This window comes from Conger conger, chromosome 17 (assembly GCF_963514075.1).
Source record: "Conger conger chromosome 17, fConCon1.1, whole genome shotgun sequence".
NCBI lineage: Eukaryota > Metazoa > Chordata > Actinopteri > Anguilliformes > Congridae > Conger > Conger conger.
Genome location: NC_083776.1, coordinates 12763319 through 12782017, shown reverse-complemented (window position 1 = coordinate 12782017; position 18699 = coordinate 12763319). Strand labels below are relative to the sequence as shown.

The following is an 18699-nucleotide window of genomic DNA, read 5'->3' as shown; positions in this document are numbered from 1 at the left end:
AGACCTGGACTGGCACAAAGCACTATGCAATACTAGAGTTACTTGCAGCTCTGCCCCATCAGATCATCATCCAATGAAAGTATAGTTTTCCTGTTGCCACCCCCTTGACCACATGCAGATAAACACAGAACCAGGCATATGGCATAACGGCAGAGGAAAACCACGGAGACCAGAAATGGGTCAGTTTTAAGAACTTTGCTTTACACATTAACCTGACTGATATCACCGCAGCAGGTATCTGTAGCCAACTTCAACAGGTAGAGCATGGTGGGATTTGTTCTTCAGACCCAGTATGGGTCATTAAGTTGACTGTGTTTCACCAACTTCACCCCCAAAAATTCCATTTTAAAAATGAACGTGAAAGGCACTTTTCTCAAAACAACTCTCAATAGCTCTGTGGATCCATCCTCCATAATCCAGCAGCTGTCCGTTTCCAAGAATCAAACAGTAGCCCTATATACGACGGACAGACATTGGACAGGAGATGGACATACAATCACCTCAGATACATCAGCTGATGTGGACCATTTAAAATAACAACAACTGAGGACACTCAGTTGAGAAAACAGCAGCTGGTGAAAAAACACATATTTCATGAATCATATTTCATTGGAAAGAACTACCATACAACTAATATATTTAAAAGCCCCCCACTATAAAGCATTTGTCTGGCATATAGGCATGAAACATGCACTAAATTGATGACATACAAAGGTGATTGAGGAATTCAATATCAAACCAGATTCTCTTTCAGAGTTTACAATGAGAGCTTCTAAAACCTCCCTTTCAAACTACTGTTGACAGCCGGTGGTATAGGTTGGGAGCTGCGCTTGTTAACATAAAGCCCCCAGCTTTGATCTCTGGTAGGTAAATGCCTGAGAAATGGGCTGAATAACAGACCGGTGATGAATGTATAAATATGTCAAACCATCCATGCATAAAATTCAGGAGAACAATAAAACTGATGAGCAAATGACAAGGTTTGACCAGCTTGATAAGCAAGTACGCACCTGGGTAAGAACCACGCACATTTCTATATGCGTGTTTTAAATTGAACTACTAGTTAGGCAACCAACAGCAGTTTCCTCAGAGGGCAAATTCTACTACAATCCAGTGCTCTGACACGCTAGAATTTAAAGGTGTCATAAGGAGCAAAGAACAGGGCATCACAAAATGAATTAAGTCCGCTAGCTAACAGGGAAACTTTCACTTATTTTACAACGCCGAAGGAACTGTGTACACTGTCACACGCTTTCATCATGTAATTTGAATTGTATTAATGTATCGTTTTGCCTAGTGTTCGTAACTTTTGAAACTGGACGTGCATAAAACGATGAGCACGAGTGCTCCCAATTACCCGAACAGCTCGTTGTATGTGGGCGACCTGCACCATGCCGTGACTGAAGACATGCTTTTTGACATATTCAGTCCAGCTGGACCAGTGAAGTCCACATTCGTGGGCAGGCACTCGATTACTCGCCGTTCCCTTGGATACGCGTATGTCAACTTCCGAGAACCAGCTGGTGGTGAGTCCTATGATTACAGCTAGCATGTACTTTTTAAGGTGGAGGGATTTTTAAGGTAACCAGCAATGTAGATAAATCGGCATATTCGCTGCAAAGAAGATTTAGCCCCCCCAACAACATTGTCCCAATCGTGGATAACGTAACGCTCATGACCTGTATTAATTGTCAGCTAACGAGCTAGCTGTATCAGTAGTTTACCTATAGGCTACATAGGTATGGCCTGTGATATATGGTATACTAACATTTGCTGAAGTTAATTTAAAAATAATTGTTAACATTGCTTGTTAGCTATTTTTTCACGTCACGTTATCGATCGTAAAGAAACGGTCGCAAAGATGGGTTTAGTTCAATGATTTGAAGACACGCTGCAACGGAAGAGCAGCACAAGCGTTCGGCAATTTGATGTATAGGAGCGTACAGGAGCGTGAAGCAGAGCCGTCGTCTAGGGGAGGAACACCGGCCGCTGCATGAAATGATTGATTGGAAGGGAACGGAAAATTGACAGACATTTGATCCAAATACAGGCCCGCTGGTACACGATGACGTCAAATCTCGTAAAATCTCGTTTTTCCAGGAAGTAGATGAAAACAAACTTACAAGTGTATATATTTTTTGGAATAAATATAGTTAGGAAGAATTGACTAAATTGAGGAAAAAGTGATTTCACTGTATGCATCTGTGTTGCATATGCTAGTAAGTTTGCAATAGTAGCCTACTAGGTTGGATTCCACAGTATTTTCTTCTAAGTTTATTTTGATATTTAGAATGAATACAGAATTTCATGATAAATTAAAATTCCAGTGTCTAATTTATTTCATATATCATTTTGAGCAATGTTATAATTTGATATCACTTACATATTACAAGGATTATAAGCACCACATAACAGAGACATTGAATTGATAAAATGTACAGTTGTTTGTTTGTATGTAATTGTGGTATTTCAGTTCATTTCCTTTTTGTTAATTGTTTCAAAACTACATTTCCCAGTATGCGGTCTGCAGCATGTCTATTAGACACTGAATATTTTGAGGACTAGTTCAATAAATGTAATGTCATAATTTGAAAGCTGTCATGTACTTTGTAAAAACAAGTTACTTACAAGTTGCTATATTTAAACTACAACAATGGCCACATTCCACCAGCCACCATTCAAGCTTCATACTAGCCCGCCAGCAGGTGACATTACCGTTGTAGTTTTAACAGAGCAATTTGTTAGCAACTTACTTACTAACTTGCATGTAAAAGTGATGCCTGCATGATCACCAAAATGGGTGCAGTTATGATTTACTGTTTTGAAATCAGTGTAAGTCTTTTAGATCATGAATTCATTTTTAAGGCATTGATAGGTAGCTATACCTATAAGGGGTACCTTGCTTCCTTTGCTTCGTACATTCTTTCCTTGTCTTGCTTTCACTTGCTTCATACATTCAAACATTTATTTCGTAGGAAGGCGCATTGCCCCGTGACAAAGAGTCAGATGATAGCTTGTAGGCAGTGAGCTTACTACAAATACTCTTCTGCACTATGTGCATTTCCCTGATTGTCAGGCTTGTGAGATTTTAACTTTTGAGATCCTAAATCCCCCACCCACCCCCTTCAGCGGAGTGCGCTCTGAAGACCATGAACTTTGAACTCATCATGGGCAGGCCCATCTGCATCAAGTGGTCCCAGCGTGATGCATCTCTCAGGAAGAGTGGCATTGGAAACATCTTCGTCAAGAACCTGGAGAAGTCCATAGACCACCAGGCACTCTACAAGATGTTCTCACGCTTTGACAACATCCTGTCCTGCAAAGTATTCACCAAGAAAATTGAGATTTTAAGCAAGGAGTGAATGTGTGAATGCTGTGTCATACAAAATGTTCCTTTTGAAACGCATGTCTCACAAATCTCCTCTCTATGAAGGTGGCCTGCAGTCATCAAGGCTCACAGGGACACGGCTTTGTGCACTTTGAGACCCTGGAGGCCGCCGAAAATGCTATTAATGAAATGAACGGCGCACTGTTCAACAACAAAATAGTGTGAGTGCGATGATCTGTTTATGTGCTGGGGATGTGCTAATCCAAGCCCAGAGAGAGCATTAACAAATCAACCTTGTAATGCTGACACCGCTCGAGTGCCTTGGATGTCGGATGTGCTTTGGCAGTATTTGAGGGAAAACTGCTCTGCTGTTCTCCAGGTTTGTTGAGCACTTCAAACCGCGCCAAGAGCGAGTAAATGAGACGGGAGACAAAGCGAAGGAATTCACTAACATCTACATCAAGAACTTTGGGAAGGACATGAATGACAAGAGACTGAAGGAGACGTTTGGGACATATGGTATGCACCATAGAGAAATAGTTATTTTAATTTGTTGTAAATGACTACTATACTATTGTTTTGAGCCCCTATTAAAACCCTACTAAATTTTCTCAACCAAAGCCAACACCCCTTGGAATTTGAGTGTAGCCACTTCATATTGGGCTTGGGACTGATATGGTTAAATGTGACTCATTGTGATCTATGAAAATGAGAAACTATAGCACCCTTTGTGCAGGCCCTACAGTTAGTGTCTGAGTCCTGACTGATAACCATGGAAATTCCAGAGTCTTTGGGTTTGTCAGCTATCAGAGGCATGAGGATGCAAAGAGGGTGAGCAGACCTGAGATATATATAAAATATAAATATATATATATTAACCAAGATAGTGTTCAAAAATCATTTTGTGTACAGTGTTGTATATCAGAAATGTGCTGTTTGATTGGCTCAGGCATTGGACAACATGAACGGGACAGAGATCAATGGGAGGCGGATCCATGTGGCCCATGCTCAAAAATGGGCAGAGCGGCAGCTTGAACAGAAGAAACAGGTTTGTGTACAAGTCCATTCTCTTCTCATTTCTATTTTGAAAAACAAAGGAGGAGGAGCAAAAGCAATCAGTGGAATCAGTAAATGACCATTTGCAAGTCCAGTTGCGGTAGGGAATTTCACTGCACAAGTTTATGTTGAATGGGTGTGATGTTGAAGAATTAGTTATTTGAAGCTGAAGGGGACTCAAAAGAAGCTGTATCTCCCCCTACAAGGTGACCGCAGAAGGTGGCCACAGACAGACCAGCAAGTCCCTGCACAAAAAGAACAAGCAGGCCCTATCAAACCCTGTTATGAAGCTCTACCAGCCAGAGCCAAGCCTGTCCATCACTATCAACGAGCCTGCACGGCATGCAGTCATGAATCCTGACCAGCTTCAGCCAAGTTGTTTGGATCATAACTACCAGTGCATGCCATGCACACCTATGCTACCTCCTGTCGTTGGCCCGTGCCAGCCTGCGCCAATCCCAGCCATCAACAGTCATCAACCTGTGCCAAATCTGGCCATAAACTACCAGCCTGTGCCAATCTCAGCCTCCACCAATCACCAGTCTGTGCCAAATCTGGCCATAAATGACCAGTGGGAGTCAAAGCCAATTGCCACTATTGATCAGCCTTTACTAAACTCAACCAATACTCATGGCCAGCTGGTGCCAAACTCAGCCACCACCACTGACCACCCTGTGCTAAATCCATCTATCGCCTACAATCCTCTGCAACTCAAGAGCCTTTTATCCTCCCATGCCAAGCATGCCATTCAGCCCCTGTCATCATGTGCCAGACCTAGCATTCGGCTACAACCATCCTGTGCCAAGCCCAAGTACGTATCCCAATAAGACTGTCTTACCCATGGAGGACTTCAGGACTTCAACACTCAGCCATTGAGAACTGAATAATGACAGATCCATCTGTAGACACACAAGATGTCAACCCGATTCTCTTGCTCCATTCCTCAGGCCCGGAATATTAATCCCTATAACCCGATCAACCAGATCAACCAGATGCCCCGACTGGTCCCGGGCCCTCGCTGGGCTAATGAAAGATTGTGCCCCCTGGGTATTTACATTAATGGCATTTGGCAGACGCTCTTATCCAGAGCGGTATGCTGTTCCGCTGCCACTAACTAAATTCCTACGATACAAAAAGATGTGACATTGTGATGGATACTTCCAGTACAATTTGGTAGTATAAGGTAACATTTTAAACTCATTGCTACATGCAATAGAACCATATTATGACAGGAATTTGGTCGGCAGTTACAAAATCCCCTATGCTGTAGGAATAGTAGGAAAATACAAAGGGTAGGGAAAAAGTTGCCACTAGGTTATTATGGTTTCTCTACCCAAATAGTGTAATTCCAGTACTTTCCACTACAGATTTCCTGGTCACCCATACTCCCAAGCCCACGACTTCAGGGCCATGATGCCACCCCTTGCCCAGGTGCCTGACCCAATGACCTACCAGAAATTTGGTAAGCTACAAACCAGCAGTTGGACAATTGGAAGGGCGAATATGCTGTTTCCCTCAGTTCTGTTGTGCTAACAAGTGTGTGCTTTTCTCACTACAGATGCATATAATTCCGTGCATTGCCCTAGAGCAGGGGTCGGCAAGAGCCACCTGGTCCTGGAGAGCCACAGGGTGTGCTAGCTTTCGTTGTTACTTGGCATTAATTGATCAATGAAAGCCGTTGATTACACAGTTAACTCACCTCACCTGGTTTCTTGGGTCTGAATCGGTTGCTTATTTTAAGGTGGAGACGAAAGCCAGCACAGCCTGCGTTCTCTCCAGGACCAGGGTTGCCGACCCCTGCCCTAGAGGTCTGCCAGTATTTGCAACCCCAATGAGTGATGAAACCCAGTTTGGTCATGCTGCTGGTGTAGATGACTCTTTGGAGTGCCTGAGCACACAGCCTCAGATCACTTCAGTGCAGGTAGACTGGTACATCATGCTATATCTCTATAACTCTCAAACCTAAATCCATAACTTGTTATCCTTTGACAAAGTTTTAGTTTTTTAGTTTTCCATTCATGTAAGTGCCATTTTAATCTGGTTTAAGCTCCAAGGTACTTAACCTCTTACTTGGTTCTGTGCAGCCCACTATACCGGAACCCTTGTCTGTTTCTTTTCTGGCCAGCCTCTCTCCTGAAGACCAGAAGCAGATCCTGGGTGGGTTTGCTCTCCATTGCTTGCCAGCTGACTGCAGTCTCTTAGCTGTCCAATGATCTCCTGGTTTCTCGTTTTAATTATTCAAAGAGATGGGTCTGTTTCCTTGCAGGTCTATCCCCCCATCCTTGCCGACCTGGCATCTAAAATCATGGCCATGCTGGTGGAGTTGGAGAAGTCTGAGATCTTGCAGCCATTGGAGTGTTCAGAATCACTGCACGGCAAAGTGAGTACGATGGTTTGGGATCTGCTCCAATCTCGAATTCACCCGAGTGTGATTCCTACGTAGGTGCCTTTGGTTGAGATCTTGGGCAGCAGACTGCTGTCTTGGTCTTGAAACGCAGTCAATGATTGTCTGGCCTGGCCTGTATCGCCTTGCATTTCCAGGTGGATGAAGCACTGGCCATGCTGCAGGCCTTCAGGGCCTTGGAGGCTGCAGTGACAGGCCCGGAAAACCTGGGCAACCATGCCACAGGGGACCACAACCCTCAGCAGCTGAACATTAACCCTCCACCCCTGGGCAACCATGCCACAGGGGACCACAACCCTCAGCAGCTGAACATTAACCCTCCACCCCTGGGCAACCATGCCGCAGGGGACCACAACCCTCAGCAGCTGAACATTAACCCTCCACCCCTGGGCAACCATGCCGCAGGGGACCACAACCCTCAGCAGCTGAACATTAACCCTCCACCCCTGGGCAACCATGCCGCAGGGGACCACAACCCTGAGCAGCTGAACATTAACCCTCCACCCCTGGGCAACCATGCCGCAGGGGACCACAACCCTCAGCAGCTGAACATTAACCCTCCACCCCTGGGCAACCATGCCGCAGGGGACCACAACCCTCAGCAGCTGAACATTAACCCTCCACCCCTGGGCAACCATGCCGCAGGGGACCACAACCCTGAGCAGCTGAACATTAACCCTCCACCCCTGGGCAACCATGCCGCAGGGGACCACAACCCTCAGCAGCTGAACATTAACCCTCCACCCCTGGGCAACCATGCCACAGGGGACCACAACCCTCAGCAGCTGAACATTAACCCTCCACCCCTGGGCACCATGCCGCACGGGACCACAACCCTCAGCAGCTGAACATTAACCCTCCACCCCTGGGCAACCATGCCGCAGGGGACCACAACCCTCAGCAGCTGAACATTAACCCTCCACCCCTGGGCAACCATGCCGCAGGGGACCACAACCCTGAGCAGCTGAACATTAACCCTCCACCCCAGGGCACCATGCCTGCATACCACACCTGGACCCCATACTCCTGCACACTGCACCATGGGCTGCTGTCACAGACACAGGTTAAGCCAAAAAAAATGTCAATGTCCTTACAAAACTCATTTTAGTCCAGGACTAAGCTTAATCAGTGTCTGTGAAACCGGCCCTTTATGTAAGAATGCTCAAGTGTTCAAGTGTAACAGTGACTTAACTGACCGCCATTGGGTGACTTGTGATTCAGTACTGGTGTTACGCTGCAGTAGGAGGTACTGTCTTATACCAAAGTGTGCTAGTTTTTGGTTAAGCCCCTAGGTGATTAACCCCTTCCCTGGCTCCCTACAGCCTGCTGTCCTTGTGCAGGAAAGCGATACCCTGAACATCTCCGACGTGGCTGGCCTCGTCCGGCATCAAATCTTGGGTAACTCTTCTCCCTTGATTGCAGGCAGACCATAGTCCTCTATCTCCACACCATCACAAAGACCTGCTTGTCTTTCTAAAAAAAAAAAAAAGTTTTATTCTAACGGGTGGGTCCCCCTCTCCCAGGCCAGCACCTCTACTCTCTCATCCTGGGCCAGCAGCCCGACCTGGCACCCAAGATCATTGGCATGCTTCTGGAGTTGGAGAACACAATGATGCTGAAGCTCCTGGAGTCTCCAGAGTCAATGCATGCCAAGGTTGATAACCCAGTCCACACTGTCTGTTTAGGATCCAACATCAAAACATTCCTGATGTAAAAGTACAAGTTTCATATTGGATCGTGAGGAAACTTCTTGAGTGTGAGTTTGGAAGTCACTGTGGGGGGCACATAGCCTAACTGTAGATTCTGGTGTTTCGAGGTGAACGAAGTCGTTTTTGTGCTGCAGGACTTCTGGGCCCAGGAGGCTGCAAAAAAATCTTCTGTGACTAAAGCGAATGCAGAACAAACTGTGATGAACAAAGCAAATGCAGAATAAACTGAAATGACTGAAGCACATGCAGAACAAGCTGAAATGACCGAAGCAAATGCAGAACAAACTGAAATGACCAAAGCAAATGCAGAAAAAGCTGTGATGAACAAAGCAAATGCAGAACAAACTGAAATGACCGAAGCAAATGCAGAACAAACTGAAATGACCAAAGCAAATGCAGAACAAACTGAAATGACCAAAGCAAATGCAGAACAAATTGTGAATCTAAATGAGTGACTGTACCAATGTTTCATGGTACTTATCAGGATTCAATATCAGAAGTATTCAGTCAACTGACTTTTCTTTTGGGAATGTTGATCCTTAACACTTGCGTCACTTCTAAGTGGTGCAATATAGAGGGAATACTGCTTTTATGTATAAGTACATGGATTTGTACATTTTTAGCAAAAAGAAAAAAGAAAACAAAGAAAACTGAAAAAGATAATATTGAATGAATTCTGAAAAACAACGGCACACATAAAAAAGGGTGTTTATTACTCATTTATGCATATTTAAATTATTTTAAAAAGAATTAAAAGAATCCCGGCACTGCCATGTAAAAATAATGATACTATTATTTGTTTATTATTGATTTCATTGTGAATGCATGCATGTAATTATTTGTTGTTGTTAAAATAAAATGTGGAAATAAAGGTTGAGATTCTTTTTTTATACCCAAAGTAGCTAAGTTGCTAGTTAATTAGTTATTGCACTGATATTTTAAGAAAGTCAGCAAATTACTTGGAGTTGTGCCTATGAACTTTGATTATAAATAGTGTGAGAAGCAGAAATAAGAAAGAATGAATGCAGTTCCTTCTACCAGGCTGAGGTTTCTGAGTCTCTCCTGCTGCAGTGTACAGTCAGTGTGACTGTTCGATTGGTTCATTATGAGAGCTTTATGCCAATCACAAACTAGCCCTGGTAACAAGACTGTAAGACGATGGAGTGCAAACCAACCTTAAGGCAGGGGCATCTGATACTCTATTTATTACAGGCCTATATGTGTTATTTAGAATGCTTCACCTGAATGTGTGTGCCAGCGTTTCCCTCAGTTGACAGTAAAAGCAAAAGCAAAAGCAATAGTAGTAGAATGGCATAGTTCAAATTATACATTTTTATGAACCCTATACCCAAGTAAGAAATAAATGTAATCAATTAACCTGCATGTTCTCAAACAGCAAAATATTACTACTGTAGTAAATATAATCTCTCAAAAAATAATTTCATAACATAATACATAACATAATGGCGAGAACAAGCCATTCAGCCTACCACTTAGTGTACCTACTGCTTAGTTTGCCTAAAAGCTAAATAGTATCGTATCAAGCCTGGTCTTGAAAACCCCCAGTAATTGTGTAAAGATAAGATTATAGATCAGTGGAATGAGAGCAACGTAAATTCAAATTGTCACAATATTAATTTCTCCAAAACAAGACAGATTACGTCAAAGATTGAATAGCCATTTTCTTTTGACTTCCTGATCTGAGGTCAACTTCCTGTGGTCAAAGTCACACTAATCTCAGGTGAGGAAATTTTTCTTATTTTTCACCTTCAAAAGTCAAGTAAAAAAAAGGCACTTCAGATTTTATGTAATGAAAAGGTATGGTAACACCCTACTTGAAACCCTCGCCATAAGGCTGACATAACATTGTCATACACACAACATAACAGCTATCACAAGATGGCATAACACATGATGTCAGTGGATGAAAATAGTATAAAACTGTCATACTTTTATCAGTAAATGTTATGGCAGAACATGGATGTTGTTTATACTTAACCATTTCTGTGTGGATTTTGATGTATGCTAGAGTCATTGTCCTGCAGCAATCTACCTACAACCAAGACTCAACTTCCTTGCCAAGGCAACCAGATTTTCTTTCAAGATTTCCTGTCGAATTCATTGTGCCATAAATAGTGCTCTGGATAAGAGCGTCTGCCAAATGCCAATAATGTAATGTAATGTAGTGCCCCTGGACCACTGGCAGACAAATCTCCAAAATAGGTTTTATTTCTTATAGTTTCATTTAATTTAACTCCCTATTTAATTTAAAGTTCATATCGAAATGAATAGCACTTGAAATGAAATACATGTTCAAATAAATATTTACACAACACCAGCGCATTTGACATCCCATGACTAATTCATACCTCTATCATTACACTTCAATCAGCACCCACCTTCCCATTATTCAATGTAAATAGTTACTTACGTGAGCCATAATTTTACGTATTAATTTAACAGAATTGTACACTGATAGCCCTAGGTCTCTATAGCAACTGAGTAAGGGTGTGGTCGTAAAGTTCTCAAAATGTTTCATCTTGAAAAGCTAATAAAAGCTTTTTTTTAAAAGCTAATAAAGTAATGTTACTATTATAGGCTTAGGTAGGCTAATTCATTTTAGTCTCGTGCAATACCGTGGTCTTCGTTCACGCCATATAAACATTGTCCATTTAATTAAATGCAATCAATGTGATCGTTACATATGCACTTTCTGACGTGTCTGTAAGCCGCATCGCACTTTAGCCGAAAACTCAAGCTCCGGACTTATTTTAGTTTCCCTATCCTAAATTCGGACGTACCAATAGTGGTATGTTCAGTGCAACTCTGCATGAACCACCCATTTCGGTTATAAGCGATTGTGTTGCTCAAGAGTGTGCGTATCTCCGATCTGGTGTAGTTGGGGTGCCTAAAAAGCACTTTCTCAAGTTCCTCAAGTCAGGATCTGGTCCTCAGTGAATAAAAGTAGCAACTATGTTTGTCCCTCACAACACCTGTGGGGCAATTTTGGTTGGTGTCATCTTTAGATCAAACCATCATTGCATGTGCACTGCAATGTATATAATAAACGCAGTTTTCCAGTGTTTCAGTAGGCCCAATGATTTTTTGTTTTTGTTTGTTTAGTTTGATGCTCATCGTGAATTCATCTGGCTTCCTAAATCATCGCCTACTTGCTCTGCTTGCAGGGAATATACAGGAATGTGGTATAATAGAGGCTGCTCCGATGCGTTAATGGCACGCAGGAGTAGTGTGTGTCAACACGGGTCCCGTTTGCGTCGCCCCTAGCACTTTCCTTGTGGGTTTTCCAGTAGGTGAAATTTTCATTTTCAGGGCCCGTTCTAGACATAGACGACACAGGGGACCCGTCTGGGCGGGCGACGCCCCCGGTTTGGTAATAACTTTTGTTTCATATTGCTAATAATTTTCAGATTTTTTTCCAATTTACAAAATTATCAACTTACAAGATGCTTAATGGAAAATGGTAGATCAATCACGTTTCTAATGTCCTCGTGGAACAGCTTTGTGAATTGTAATTTTGCTACGGAAAATAATTCCAGAGCCGTCTTCTACGGTAGCGGTCATGAGAAATGAAAATCCTCTAGGCTATATGTTTATCAGGTGTTAATAATGTGTATTTGTGTGTTCAAATAGGCCCACACTGAACGTTTCCCAGTATAACACACAAGCGTAAAATGACATCAGAGGTTCGGGAACTTTTGATACAGTTAACAGCCTACTTGTGGCTATGGTAGGTCGCGAACAAATCGTTGAAATACATGTCATCTGTTGAAAATCCCTGGGTGTTTCGATTGCATATTTTCAAAATCACCCACTCCCTACACAAAATCGGATTGAGAAACCCCTGCCTTTATTTCTTCTAAGGATTACGATGTAGCTATTTATCTCCTGCCAGGATAATTAGAAAATGAAAAGACTCGTCCTTCAGCCTATACATCACGCAATACGCATCCTGCATTTTACAGCAAATTCGTCGCAACAAACCGAAGATATTGAACAGACGCATCCTGCAGAGCTGTGCAGCAGAAGGTCCGCACCGGTCTGCGCTGCGTTTGCTGCATGGTCTTGACCACCTCGTGTACAACTATTCCTTTAGGGAAAATTCACTGACGTCTGACCCACAAAATAAATGAAAGACCACGGAGTAGCACTGAGCTCACACGCATGGTACATGTTTCGAGTTTGATCAAATATGTCAACTTTTAAGAGGCTCGTAAGCAGAATGCATTTCATACGGACAGCTATGTAGTGAACCACATTTTGTACAATTCTAAATTCAATTAATTTAAGCATCCGAGTACCCCGTTTTTATACAGCATTCTGAAAAATTTAATTTAAATTTTAACCCAAGGTGTAAAAACTCTGAAAGGAGGTTCACTCATCTCAATTATCTCATGTCAATTATTCAGAAATGGTTTTGAAAATGTAATTTTGTAAGAATATGATCACTGTCGTAGAGTGGTATAACAGACAGGGAACCGGGATTGTAACTCAAAGACTCTGGGCTGGATTCCCAACTGGGCTACTCCCGTTATACTCCTGACCAATGTACTTAACCTGAATTTCTTCAGTAAATACGCAGCACTATTGATTATATGTAAATATGTAATCTAATTTGCTGCGTCTGCAAAATGTGATGTCTCATTCGGTAAAAGCACAAGGGCCTAATAAATAGAATACTGAGCTATAATAAGCTCTTATCCAACAAGATTATTGAGCTTTCATAGCGTCTTATTCTCCTCCAATAATAATACTGGACTATAAGAGGTTCTTATTCTGCTCCAATAAGAATACTGAGCTTTCATAGCTTCTTATTCTGTATTCTGCTCCAATAAGAATATTGCACTACATGAGGTTCTTATTGTGCACCAATAAGAATATTGCACTATAAGAGGATCTTATTCTGCTCCAATAAGAATACTGAGCTTTAAGAGGTTCCCATTCTACTCCAATACGAATAAAGAGATTAGAGGTTCTTATTCTGCTCCAATAAGAATACTTTACTATAAGAAGTTCGTATTCTGCTCCAATAAAAATACTGAGCTGTCAGATGTTCTTCTTTTGTCACAATTGTTGGCAAGTTGCCATAGGCTTTTGACAGATAAATAACTGGCTTCAGAGAAAATAATACAGTGAGTATTATTCTGTCAATAATACAGTGAACTGGCATTTTTCTTTCTTTTTTGAAGTGGGGGTGAATTATTGCCATTGAACATTGAGTAAAGCTGTACTATACGTTGTAAGTATGCATCTTTAAAAATTATATTTTGGTTTCATCTTAGTATTAGTGTAGTTAACACACATTATGATAACATAATGACAGCAATCAAGAGACAATGAGAAATCATTGGTGGGTAGAAACCCATCACATCAGAATCTAACAATTATGACAGAGATACCCCAACCTGAGAGTAGTTTCACTCATGAATTCATGTCCAGGTTGACTTAGATCGGTGTAAATGTGCACTCAAACATACACCTTGCACACATACACAGACACCCTGCACATACACACACACACACACACACACACATTTTCTGTCAAATCACCCCTGACAGAGTAAATTTTGAAGAGGGCACACAATCCCTTTTTGTCTAAGACACAGTTAGATTACTAAACATTTTACAGCACTCTTGGGTATGCAGCACATAATTGCAAATGCATCATGCATTTCCAATATTTATTCATAATCCATAGCATAACCTGAATATCCAACAACAAGAACATAGCAGCAACCAAAAAGTAGTACCCAATGTTCTTTTCCATGGCAATGCATTTTCCCCAAATAAACATAAAGGAACCACTTAGCTGAATGCTGAATGTTCCTGTACTGTCCTGATGTAATCAACATCGTAGATATGTACCGTATATTAAAAGTGCCCACTTCCTCTCTCCCCCCCCCCCCCATCACAAATAAAGTTCACCAAATTTTGTGCCACCAGCAAAGTGAAGATATTAAAATGCTCTCTTCGGTGACATGGAGGCTGACATTTGGACACCTGGCCACCTGCAATTGAAAAAGGCTTTTTACCAGCGGGAGACGGACAGAACAGAGCAGGAGAAATATCAGCCTGCGGGTGTGCCGGTGGCTCAGGAAGTTTAGGGTAAACAGGCTAAAAAGAACACCGCACACTGCTTTCATCGCTCCAGTTAATTTAACCATTTCTACAACGTTTCGTCCAAAGGGCCATGTCTGAAGCTCTCTTCTTCGTCTTGTTAAGAGCTGTTGCTCGCTGTAGCTCTTTCAGCAACCCATTTCAGTCCCAACACCACATCCGCACCAAGAACTTTAACATCGATAGCTTCATTGTTAACTTCCAACTTCTAGCATCTATGGGTTTTTACTATAGCATGCACATTGTGCTGGTAGATGTATAAGTAATGAATACTGAATGATTTAAACTCTTTGTCCACAAATTTGAATACAATGATGCTTGTTGCATCTATGACTGATACAGGATGAAGACCCATGGTTAAATTGCTAAATGGCTACATGACTAGATAGCCAAATGGCTAAATGGTTAAATAAATGGGAGCAATGAAAGAAGTGCCATCCTCTTTAGCCTGCTTATAAGAGATTTTCAGCACCTACAAAAATGCCTGGGATGCACATAGGGTTTTTGCCTTTCAGAAAGTGTAGTGGCCCTCCCATCTCCTGGTAGTTGGCCAATTTCTCCGGGCTCACCTAATGGCTGCTAAAGTCGGATGTCAGGCGTTGTCACGTGATCAACAGTTGGAAAAGGTGCAAAGAAGTTGCCGTTTTTAGGTTTCCTTGAAAAAAGTAAGAGCACTTAATGCCCCGGTTCCGTCTCCGTCCCACTGCGGGGCCCGCGTCCCGCTCTGGGGGCACCCCAACAGCCCCAGAACGGGGAGGAGCCAGGTTTTAAGGAAGGAGCGTGACTGCGGTACAGGAGGCATGCGTGAGTGGCCGGGAACACGAGGGGTAATACGCGGGGATAATTGCACTAAAAGACGTGTGCCATTTTGCCCTGCTGGGAAGCACAAGCCGGGCAGCTGCCTCCACGCACGCGGCGCTGAATGGCTGTCAGAGATAAATGAGCAGCTCCAGGCCCCGCGTCGTCGCCGGCGGGGTTAAACCCCAACAAAAAGGGCCAATTCAAACCCGGCGTAATGGAGGAAGAGGCCCCAAAACAGTCTGAAAGGAGCCATATTTCTGGACGCATTTCCTGGTTATGCATTTATGCGTAATGAGCGAATTTGCAGGGTGAGAGTGGTGGGCATAAACATGGCAGACCTGGATCTTTAATGGCAGGTAATTGCTCCAGGCTCAATGGGACTGAATAGAGCCTTTTGTGGTTATGCACAACTTTGGCACAACAGGTGTCATGCTACATACATTTTCTGTATCAGTCGGGGCCCACCTCCCTCCTAACCCCTTTCTTTTCTTAAAGGTACAAATCATTTACATTTCTGCAGCAATTACCGTTCATATATCCTTTGAGCAACTACACATGTTTATAACCACCCATGCATCCTGCAGCGATTTGTATTGTGCATCATGCAATCTCCATGCTTTCTGGCACAGTCCTCCTGGCCATCATGCAGGCATTTACTATCCCTTTCATTTTCAGCAAAGGTTTAAAGTTTATTTGACAACAGTCTGCACTGCCATGAATGGGAAAGTATCACCATGGCTCACCCCAATTCATAGGTCTTACCACAAAATTCTAAATAAAGAAAAAATTGAATCTTTGCTATAGGTATAAAGAATATATGCAATATATGAGTGCCCAAAACAAATTAAAGTGCCCCAAAATCCCTCAAATTGACCAGTCAAACTGCAAATATCCTAATATTCCCCAGAGAATTTTATTCAGACAACATAAACAAAAACTAAAATGCAAACTGAACATTTAACAGGGATGTCCTTTATGCAACACTGCAACAGACTGTACTATTATCAATATACTGTTTTTATTTATTTAGTAAAAGGGGGCATAAATCAAGCACTTATTGCGAAGGAACAGTAATTACAGCCAGCATCTAATTCACTTTGTGTTACTGTTGGGCCAATCAAGTGAATCCTACAGCCTCTTTTCTGATCAGTTCTGCATTTAGTGGCAATTTGTCCAGTCGGGAAAAGAGTGGGATAGGAAGGTGCAAAAGAGTCTAGATATGCTCTAATCCCAAGATAAATTAAATCCTGTTCAAACCCATTAGGACTTTGTAACATCCGTGGTTGTACAATGAAATCTCTACATTTATTGAAAATAGTTCTGAAATCATGTAATCATCATGCAACTTGTTTCACCACAACACCGAGTTTCCCCAATGGCCAGCTTTGCGCACTTGAAATGTCCCCCATAATCGGTTTTCCAGTGTAATTTCAGGGATAATCTGCGATCAAATTGCTGGGGTTGCAGCCTTCCCGTGTACTGAGAGCCTAATTATGAGTGTCGCGCAAGCGAGCCGCGGGCCATGGCGACCGCGCTGCGTGCTGTGTTTGCCCAGCTGCGGTGTGCACACACTGCCGTCACAAAGCGCCGAGGTCACTCGCCGGATTGTATAGCGAATATGCCAGCGACGTTATCGTCCAACTAGCGCCCGTGGCACGCGAGGCAGTGTGCGATCAGCCTCTGATATAGTCTGCCCGGAGCGAATGCGCAGCCACTTTGCAGCTGCGCTCGTAGCTATCGCATACAAAGACTTTAGCCAAAGGTCGCAAGTGCCACCCACAAATACAAACAAACGATCTGTCCGATGAAATAAAACGATAACACAGTGGTTGTTGAGTAAATAATTGTATAGCGAGCGCATTATTGCAATAATTTAGAGCAAGCAGAACAATAGTATCCTGGCGCAAAAATTTAGAAAAATTGCATTTAAAATTGGACTATTATTTATAAATAATACAAATAAGAGTGGCCACAGTGTGAGCATAGCCATTCGATTTCATAAACAATAAAATAAAAACTGATACAGTTTAATGTCCATTTAGCACCGATTATAGGCCTATTTCACTTGTTTAATGCAGGTGTGTTTTAGCCATGATATAGAACGCATCAGATGTTGTCTGAAATCTTGAACTGTAACTTCTCAATGCCTCCATGTTTCGCCATACCATAAACATGTATGTCATATACAACATAGAACTGAATAATAAATTATACAGCCCATGCAAGAGCGTAGCAGAAAATGGATATCAGCAAATGTATTATTAATTTTGGTTTGTTGCATTTTACAGGAAACCAGCACAGTCACAACTTTGACAGTTTATTCTTTCACTGGACTGTTAATCCCTCAGAGAATGACATTGCTTTCCACATTTTCTTTCCACTTATGATTCAACACAGTTCTGCGAGAATTTTTACATGGTGTGGTTTGGACATAAAGTGCTCTGATGTGTGCTTACGATAACCACCTTATCAAATGAAGCTAGAGACTGGTCACTTTACCATCCAGTGTATATATACACAGCAGGGGTGTACTTCCCACTTATGTAAATAGCCCATACCCTGCATTTAATTTTGGAAACGAGTGATGATATACATTTCAGGGTTGTAGCTTTTGCTTTTTTGTCCAAAAGTTATTTTAAAAAACATTGTGTAGTAAATAGGAGCATTTCTTCCTAGAAAAAGTACAGTATCACACAATATACATCATTTAGATTTCTGTTTAACAAACACTCAACATTCTTTTCATTTAATTTGTTCAGCAGTAGATATTTGGAGAAACAAAACACTCATTAGGTTGTTAAGAATGAGCTTCTGAATTTTGGTTACAACCTTGGTGTTTTATTGGTTCAGAACTATCTATACATGCCCCCCGGATGCAAAGAATCTCGGTTGACAAGAGGCTTCAAGTATTATAGCTCCACAGTGCCTTCTAGTGGAAAATGTCTGAATAATGCAAACGAGTGATTTTCGTTTAATTTCACCAATCAAAGAGAAATATATGCCGTTACAGCATTACGACCGGCCACCTACCAACCAAGATCCGTAGTATACTGCTCTGGTCACCGAAAGTGTAGCTTTACAAACAAGTGTGTGTTGTTGTATGTCAAAACATGAAAACAAAAAGAAGCTCAAGGCAGCTTCCAGAATCCAAAGCAAGGTGTAGTTTACTCACCTCAGCTCTCCACGTCAGTCTTCAGGCAACTGCAGGGCCTGTCACTGTTACGTTTCTCTCCGTGTTGAACACAAACGCGTGGAGTCCATTGAGC

The 18699-nt window shown here is 42.3% G+C and overlaps 1 pseudogene; it reads left to right on the top strand.

Annotated features, from left to right (window-relative positions):
- Positions 1-1333: 1333 nt before the first annotated feature.
- On the top strand, positions 1334-8721 carry LOC133116904 (polyadenylate-binding protein 1A-like; annotated as a pseudogene).
- The last annotated feature ends 9978 nt before the right edge of the window (positions 8722-18699 follow it).